This window comes from Ixodes scapularis, unplaced genomic scaffold, assembly GCF_016920785.2.
Source record: "Ixodes scapularis isolate PalLabHiFi unplaced genomic scaffold, ASM1692078v2 PGA_scaffold4__175_contigs__length_147842914, whole genome shotgun sequence".
Taxonomy (NCBI): domain Eukaryota; kingdom Metazoa; phylum Arthropoda; class Arachnida; order Ixodida; family Ixodidae; genus Ixodes; species Ixodes scapularis.
The window spans coordinates 122,916,869-122,925,903 of NW_024609879.1; positions in this window are offsets into that span (position 1 = coordinate 122,916,869).

Genomic DNA, 9,035 nt, shown 5'->3' on the forward strand with positions numbered 1-9,035 from the left:
AGTTCAAAGAACCTTTCTTGGCGAAGCCTTTTTTGTTGAGGGTCGTTACTGCAGTGAAAGCCGAGGAGTCTTGTTGACATCCTTGCGCTCATTTGGCCTCCAGCACACGTTTGATTGTTTTGTTTTTTCTTTGTATAGCTTTTCTCCTTTCCTATCAAGCTCGATCATGCGTTCGTCATGGCTAGACCGCGTCATCGAGCGTAACGGATCCATACTCCGTTTCACACCAAGTCAGACCGCAGCGGAGGCGACGATTCGGTGTAGTTAATCAAGAAGCACCAAAAGTGCATTGTCATGGCGCTCGTCGACTTTGTACGTTTTCTATCCTCGGCTAGACCAATCACGAGCAGAAAAAAAAAAAAAAAGCCCAGGATGGTGGGGCATTCAGTCTGGGTGTTTGGTTTGGCCCAAGATCGCAAACGCACAAAAACGATGACGATGCACTTTTTGGCGCTAATTGGCTCCATCAAATCGCAGCGTCGGCTGTGGTCGAACTTGGAGTGAAACGAAGTATACAGCCAGCAAATAATCGGTGATATTGCCAAATGTACTGGCAGCCCTTGGGAGGCACCCTGTGGTATTGCCCCATTATAAAACTCTGGACGAAAACTCGAGGAAGTTATTCTTGCAGGAGCGTGTTAAGTAATATCATCCGGTCTTTATTGCAAAGAGAAGCGACGAAGGCCAACCGTAATAGCTAGTGCTTTAGAGGCGTGTTTGATTAACAAAACAATACCAGCCGGGAAAAAAATTAGGCGAGCTTTTGTGTTCTCGTCGTTCGTATTCGCTTCGACAGGTCCCGTGCAAACGTGTGTTTCGCACCAGGGCAAGCGGTATGAGTCGAGTGTGTGGGATTTTATATAAAACACAAGCAACAGAGCCAAGATCTGAACGCTAAGCTGTTCGCTGACACTGAGAACCCCCCAAAAAAAAAGGTTTTATTTTTTGCCAGGCGATCCATTGTGCTGTCAGAAGGCTACCCAATCAATATTTTGCTACAGTGTCACGCATGTATTTTTAATGAAGTAAAAAACGCAACTGCGTGAAACTGAAACCGAAACTGGACTGGGGAGGAAGAAGAAATATAGAGGATGAGAAAGTTACGAAAAATCACGGGGTTGTGCAACTTTTTCTTTTTTTCAATCAACGTATTTGCAGTTTCTCACAAGCCACAAAAAATGGGTATCATATTTTTTGCCTATTTTTCGCACTGAGTGTGGGCCTTCGATGACCTACGACTGATTATCTTTGGTGGTTGTCTAAAGTCTAAACCATAGAAAATGGCACGCGACCACGGAGAAGAGATTAAGAGCGACCCAAACCGGCCAGTTCTCGATCGGCGGTTTTCGGTAGGAGAGAAAACGAATTTCGAGCCGCAAATTGCGTTCTGACTAGCTGGGCACTCATATGTCATGTACAAATAAAAACCTTGGCATACATAAATACCCTGTCAGTTTCCCTTTAAACTACACTATATTTTTTTCGTTTCACTCATCCCGATAGTGTTACATACGAGTTTGAATGAGTAAAGTAGGCTACCTGGATCCCTCGGGAAACTATATATGCATCCTTTGAGAAATTGTCTTTCTCAAGACACGGTGGCTTTGATGTAGCTGCTGTGAACTGTCAATATTCTTCCTTCTTTCCACAACGTCCTCGGCCGATCTATATCATGTAGGAGGGCAAGATCTCTTAGTTACAAGCTATTTTATTATCTGGGAGCAGCGTATAGCGTAGGCTAGTACAGTGCATAATCAGCAACTCGAGCAACTATTTTTTCTCGCCTTGTTCAAACATTAGGTAAAAAGGCCAAGCAACGATATTGGATAGAAATGTTTCCCACTTTAGACTAGCTTACTGGCGCTAGTGGGACCCAAGTATACTCACACCCAACACCACTGACCAAAAATCTTCCTTGTCACCGCGTAATATTAGGGATGAAAGTGGACGCTTTCTTTCAGTCTGTCTTTTGCAAAAATGAAGAAGTTTTGGGGATCCCATTGTTGGCGATGTCAACAATGCAATCCCAAGGATTCCGTCATCATATTTTGCAATGTCCCTTCCGGACACTCTACCCGCGGTGACGACATCTAAATTCGGCTCATAGAGTGGACATAATGCCACTGTATCCCGGGATAGTAGCGCCAAGCTCCCCATATGGTCGCAATTTCGGTTCATCGAATGAACAGTTTCTCCTTCACCTTTTCATTCTTGGTGAACCGATCTAAATGCGCTGGTGACGGGTAGCTTTGATGAGACGTTTCTTGAATGCCGAGATTTCGTTATCCACATATCGGCGAAACAAGCACATCCACATCTTCGCACCGATACAAGATGTGGTGTCAGTGCTTGGCGGCATTGAACAATAATTTTCCTGTCTTTAAATACGCAAGAACAAATAAGACCATTGTAAGAGAGCTGTGGAGACAGGCATGATTGACAAGTGTATTGCGTGCACAGCGCCAAAGACGCTAATATTGGCGAGGAACGCTAACAGATGCTTCATAGCGATCTTGGTACGACTGGTTCAGAACTATCGTTACGAATCTTCGAAGATTTGAATGAACCGAAATGGCGATTGCCGGGGCAACTAAATCCGATCAGCCCATCACCTTGTGAGGTTTGGTCGTCGGCATGTCAGTATCTGTTGGCGTCCTGCTAGCGGGCAGAGAAGGCAATTGCGCTACTTTCCCGGACCCAGTGACTTCAAGTGACCACTGACGAGCACCGCGTGAACGTTCAATTTGGGTTGCGTGACAATCAATGCCTCGACCATATACATCCTCCTATATACTGACAAAGTCTGACAGGTCGCCACGAGAAGCAGTCACCGAAATGGAAAAGGTGGAGCAGCAGACAATGGTTGGGAGGAGAGCCACGTGACTGGCGCCCCCGCTGCGGTGAGACGTCGAAACACACTTCTCCCGAGCGAACGTGTGTGTTTCGGGTCCTCGCCGCTGAAAAAACTGTGCTCTGACGTCCGGGTTCCCCGAAAAATGGCTCTTTGATGCTCTGCGCTACCAGATCCTCGCGCACCAAATATGCGACCGTCCACTCCATGGCTCCGTCGATGAACTGCCAGGCTTTGTGAGTATAACGAGTAGTCACTGGGCGCCATATTTGTGGGTGCCGTCTAGAGCGCATGCTCAGAACGAGCGCACATTAATGCAATCTTGAGGGTGCGGAATGCACGTTACAAAAGAACTGTGGAACCTCGCCATCAGCACGCGCTCGAGCAGTCACGCACACAGCTATGGCCGCCAGTGAATACTTCCTATTGGCGACGTGCGCGACCGAAAGCGTCGCTGCGGCCTTCCACGATTGGCCCAAAAGCTGTCTGTGACGTCGGAAAGGGTATACCATCGACGGAAATAAGAGGAATGAAAGAACTCTAATTTCGACGGTGTTGGCAGTGTTGCTTTGAGTGCGCAATGACTTCAGGCTTCCACCATGCTATTTACAAACACCATCGAACTTGTTGTTCGCAAGGTAATGACGTCACAAGGGGGAACCATAGGAGGGCGCCACCAAAACATCTCGCCGCTAATTAGCGGCGAGTTGTTTCGGTGGCGCCCTCGTTTGGTTGCCTTTCGTGACGTCACCGCGTTGTGAACAACAAGTTCGATGGTGTTTTTAATGAGCATGGTGGAAGCCTGAAATCATAGCGCTTTCAAAGTAACACTGCCCACACCGTCAAAATTGAAGTTCTTACATTTCTCTTACTTCCGTCGATGAGAAAACCTTTGCTGACATCATAGTCACAACTCGGCCAATCGTAGAAGGCCGGCGACGCTTTTGATCGCGTACGTCGCCAATAGAGGAGGCTATGCCTTGACGTACATTCGGGTAGTGCCTCGTGCACAATGGTTTCAATGGCGGGAATAGCCGAATCTTAACAATGCGTGGAAGTCAGCCCGTGCCCTATGCTCTGACAGCCCCGTCGCGTGGCGATAAAGGGGTATTCACACGAAGAGAAATCCCGGGGATTTCTCCCCGGCACGTGCGCATCATGAAATGAAAACGCGAGGCTTTTGCACATCGCAAAGCCTGACGTTTTCGTCGTGGGATGCCCGTGCCGGGGAGAAATCCCCGGGATTTTTCCCTCGTGTGAATACCCCTTCATTGTCGGCCAATAATCAGCTAAAGATCACGTGGCCGCCGTTTGTTTTGGCCTTGAAATAACATTGCTAATTTTTCTCAAATTCAAATGACAATGCATAAAAAAAATTCTAGCGTGTGTGTTATAGATTACAAATGACAAGGAGTATCTTTTTTTTTTTTTTTTTTTTGCTGAAAGAACAAACATTTTTGCATCACCCCTTTAAAACCTGCTGGTGGTTATTCAGTTGTTCGTGAAGTTCCCCGAATGCTTAGTTGAGGGGATTCATTCCCCGTGCCTTGGTGGTATTGTAGTGAAACAATAAGGAACAAAGTATAAACTCGCGTTCCACCTGTCGGCTTCTCCTGCGCTTCATCGAGACCTTTCTGCAAAAGGGCGCCCTCGTCTTGAAATATCGTCACTTTCAGTATGAGTGAGAACGTTGTTTTGCCGTCGCCACGCCAATAGAATACATTTAGGAAATAAGCGTGCAACCGGTACTCCTTCTTGTTTTGTCGTTCCTTTATTTATTAATTTTCTTTTTTTATTTGCGAGTTGAAAGGTTCTATTATTTTTTCGTCGCCCATACCGGATATGCCTACCAGGTGGCTGGGAACGAGAGTAAGCGAAAAAGGTCTATAAGGGTAGAAACTGAGGGAGAGGAGAAATGGGAGCGTGCGACTACGTCAGGGATTGAAAAAAATAGTGGGTAGAGGCAGAGGATGGGCTGCCTTTGTCGCTTATACCACTGTTTCCCTTTAGACAGAACTAGTGCCACTGAATACTGTGTGAGAGTACCGCATTTCTATAGTTCAATGGTTTGCCGACAACAGTCCCACTCTATCCGTGTATGTCTGGATTTCCTGCAGCATCACTGGACAGCAGCATTCACGTGAGACGCGTGCCGTCACTATCATTGTCACTTCTTTCTAATCGTTGCCATGAACCACCATGTTGGTTCCGGCCAGCTTCTGCTGCAACGCTCCGGGTCGCTTCTCAGCAGCTTAGCGTCATGGCGCAGGGATTTTCGTAGAATCACCTCCTTGACGTTCCATATTTCGCGACTCCCATATGCCTGCTTGCTGTGCCTTCGGGTGCCGAAGCAGGTCAGAGAACGGCAAAAGACTCTTCCGTCACACGTCAGGTACTCAATCAATGAATGAATCAATCAATCAATCTTTCATTTGCACGAAAGAAAAGGGGGAACGCAGGAGGTGTTCACGGCTAGTAGATAGGTATATAACCCGTAAGCAGGGACGCATACTAGCCAACCTCTTGAGCGCACGAGGAAATTCAAGTGAATGAAGAAGGATGAAGTTTAGATTAGAAATTAAAATGGAGTAAATTTACAAATGAAAGAAACGATATGACTATAGGTGCAGAAGAGCATGCGAAAGTCTTCTGGTGAAACCGCCAGGGTCGTCAGTGGCCTGAGGCCAGGGATGGGCAAAATACATGCAAATATGTATCGAAATACAAATACAAAATACTTCGTCAAAAATGTATTTAATTACAAATCTAATTACATTTCCAAAAAAAAAGCATTTAAATACAAGATACAAATACAACCAAATGTATTTGGTCACCTCCAAATACTTTTCCAAATACATTCTCAAAATTTGCCTCAGCGACTTCAGGGCACCTGCAACGGGTTTCTAGGCATCTCATTTTAATTTTGCATCGCACACTCGGGATTTAGTGGGCGAGGCTCTAGTAACGTAATAGAAATATAATCGCAAAAAAAAATGTAATCAGCTTGAACGCAATAGGTGAAAAAAGTACAAAGCTTCAAGCAGCTTTTTTTTTTTTTTTTTTTTTTTTTGTCGATTACATTTTGGCATTAGATCAACAAAGAACCGAGACGACCAAGACGCGCAGCGCTAGCTAGAGAATTTTTTTTTTTTTTTTTGTTGCAACTCGCGCCAGTTACGAAAATCTGGACGACCCGCACATTTATAATGTTCCAGGCAGAAATATGGATGGAAATCAGGCTGGAAAGCATCACAAGTTGTCACAGGCACTTATTTAGCCAGTCTGCCTGTGAACGTCGATTTCGTCACTATTCTTGCCCTGGACTAGCACCGTAATCACAAAGTCACTGAACACTTGTGCTCGATTGAGAGACACTGCATTCGGTGCAGAACGTAGTTTTCTTCCTGCTCTGGACAGTGACAATAAATTTGAGGGATGTATTTTCGCCCACAAAATTTTATTTAATGGACCTTTTCCGAGAAGCGTTCTGCGCACGCGCGAGCGCCCGATGCCAAGCGGTGGAAGTCGGCACGAAAAAATCGAGGAAATTCGGAATGAGGCTGTAAATCGACGAGTAGAACACGTAATTGCAGCATATATATAATTGTGTTACACAAAAAAAGAAAGTGGACGGAAAGAAAAACACGACGTTTGGGTGGACGCTACGGATTTCCTTCTTTAAAGTCGCGCTAGGCCTACCTCGTTGCGTTGGGCACGCGACGCTGCTCAGAGAGCGAAGCAACTGGTAACGTAGCTCCCATTATCGATGGTAGCGCAGGTAGGTCACTTCCTTGATTTTTAGTTCGTGCAGCCACCGCCTGGTGCCGTCGGTATTTGGAAAAGGTCCATTACAATTGTATTTGAAATACACACGTTTCAGTATTTAAATACACACGTCAAATACATTACCCAAATTGTAATTAATTACAAATGCAAAATACACAAAGTATTTGAAATACTTGTATTTGAAATACTGCCCATCTCTGCCTGAGGCGAATTCGGGCGCGTGCGCCAAGGGATGGAGAGGCAAGTGCCCAAGAGCTGATGGAAAGATGGAGGCCTGGTGCCGTCGAGTTCAAGAATAAAAGGGTAATGGGAGGCCTGTGCGATTCTAGATCTATGGAACCGAGGCTAGGTATGAGCAAGCCATAGGGGTCTCGAAAGCAACGGCTAGGAGGCGGATTTCTGCCACCAAGCGACGATGGCTCATCTTATTCCGACCGAGAGACTACAGGCGCACATCGTATACTCTGAATGTGGATCGCGGCGTACCAGCATCCGCGTGGCATGGCGCTTAACACCTCCCAAGGTCTCGATGTGGTGGTGCTAATTATGGCTCCAGATGGAGGAGCAGTATTCAAGGCACGGAAGGACCAGCTGGGTGCTATGTTGCGCTTTTTGCACTCCCAGGAGACTAGGGAGAGGGAAGTGACGTCAACGACACAGCAAACACAGATTGGGTGTTGATTTCGTTTTCTTCTGTCAACATCCAATCTGCATTTGCTTTGCCGTTGACGTCACTTCCCTCTTCCAAGTCTCCTGGGAGTGCAAAAAGAGCAACATAGCACCCCAGGGCAGTGTATAATGTCGTCAGAACATCCCGCCCAAAGCGCCGTGAAAACCGGGACAGAAAACCTAGGGTGCTGCAAGCCCTGGCTACGATATTTGAACGGTATTAGCGCACACGTATGAAGAAGAGAGAAGAGACAGAAAAGAGCGCTACTCACAACTGTATTTACAAAGATGAAGAAAAGGAAGAACAACGTCAAGATCCCCATAAAGATGACAAAAGAAACAAAAGGAAGCAGCAATATAAAACAGGCATGGATCGCTAGGTTGGACATTTGAGAAAAGGTACATGGAAGTGACGTAATGCAAAGGAGGAGCGTATCCTAGCAACACTCACGTGGCGGCTCTGCCCACTTTGACGCCGCTACGTCATCGCAAACTTGACACTCGTCACCCGTTTCAGCGACGTCCGGAGCCAACCACCGACGAGCGGAAGTAGCTACGCATTCCCTGAGGCGTCCCTACGCGCGGGAAACGGGGTAGGATTTACTACGACGCGGGGAGCAGTTCCTGCGTTTAGCGAAGGAACGGCAACCAATCCTGTGCGTCGCTGGCCGTCGTATCTGTTCTAGTACAGGTAAAAGTATTGAAAAACAATCAAAACCTTTTGGGCGTTGTTAAAACAAACCGCTTTTTTGTACCCTTTTGCAATACATTTAAGAATTAATTGGAGAGAAAGTTGTTCCAATATTATGCGGGATGTGCGCTACGCGCCTTCTTCAAACCAAAATGTCGAACCACGAGGAGCCGGGTGTGCCGGGGGCAGCGGAGGGGTCGGCGGAACCAACGGGGAGCGCGTGAGTGACGGCTGCTTTAGTCAGAAACAATTTTTTTTATCTTTCGAGAACTTGCTATTGATGTGCTCAAATAAGAATGTTTGGCGCAACATCTGTGATAATTCTTTCAAAGTGGTCCAGTGTTTATATGGTGGTATGCTAGTCAGAGAATATATATTTTTTTTTTCCTTTCGAAATTTAACTATTGTGCTCAAATAAGACCAGAGTGTTCAACAAGATATCTGTGATATATACTTAAGATTGCCCAATTGCTTACATGGTTCCAGTCGATGCTCAGTTTTACTTCCAAGAATGAAATATTACATTCCATGTTATCACACTTTTATTCGTGAAGTCACAGGTTTTTCTTTAAGAAATAAAGCAATTTTCAAAACAAACTACATGTGCACTGTCTTGAGATAACACAATCACCTAACTTTGATGAAGTACCATAAAAGAGGTAATCAAATGGAGCAGAAGGCAAGACGCTTTGAAGCATTTGCAAAATGAAACAATGTCCATGACAACAATATCCCTGGTTCAATCAGCAACTAAGAAAGCAATCTCTGCAAAAGCAAGCATTTCTTTCTAGAGGTAGTCTAAATTACTTCTGAGTTCTTTGCAGGGGCAATCCAGATGACCTGTTGGTCTGGCAACTAAACCTCCGAACCTTTTCTGTCACTGTCGACTGCGTCTCGTGCCTTCTGCTCATAAAAATAAAAAAAGGCTGTATCGATTTCACCGCGATGCACTCGACACGTATCCGGAGGCAGCACGCTGGCTGTGCGACAAACTTCACAAGGTGTAGGAGCTGAAGAGAGTATGTAGCTTGTGGACGG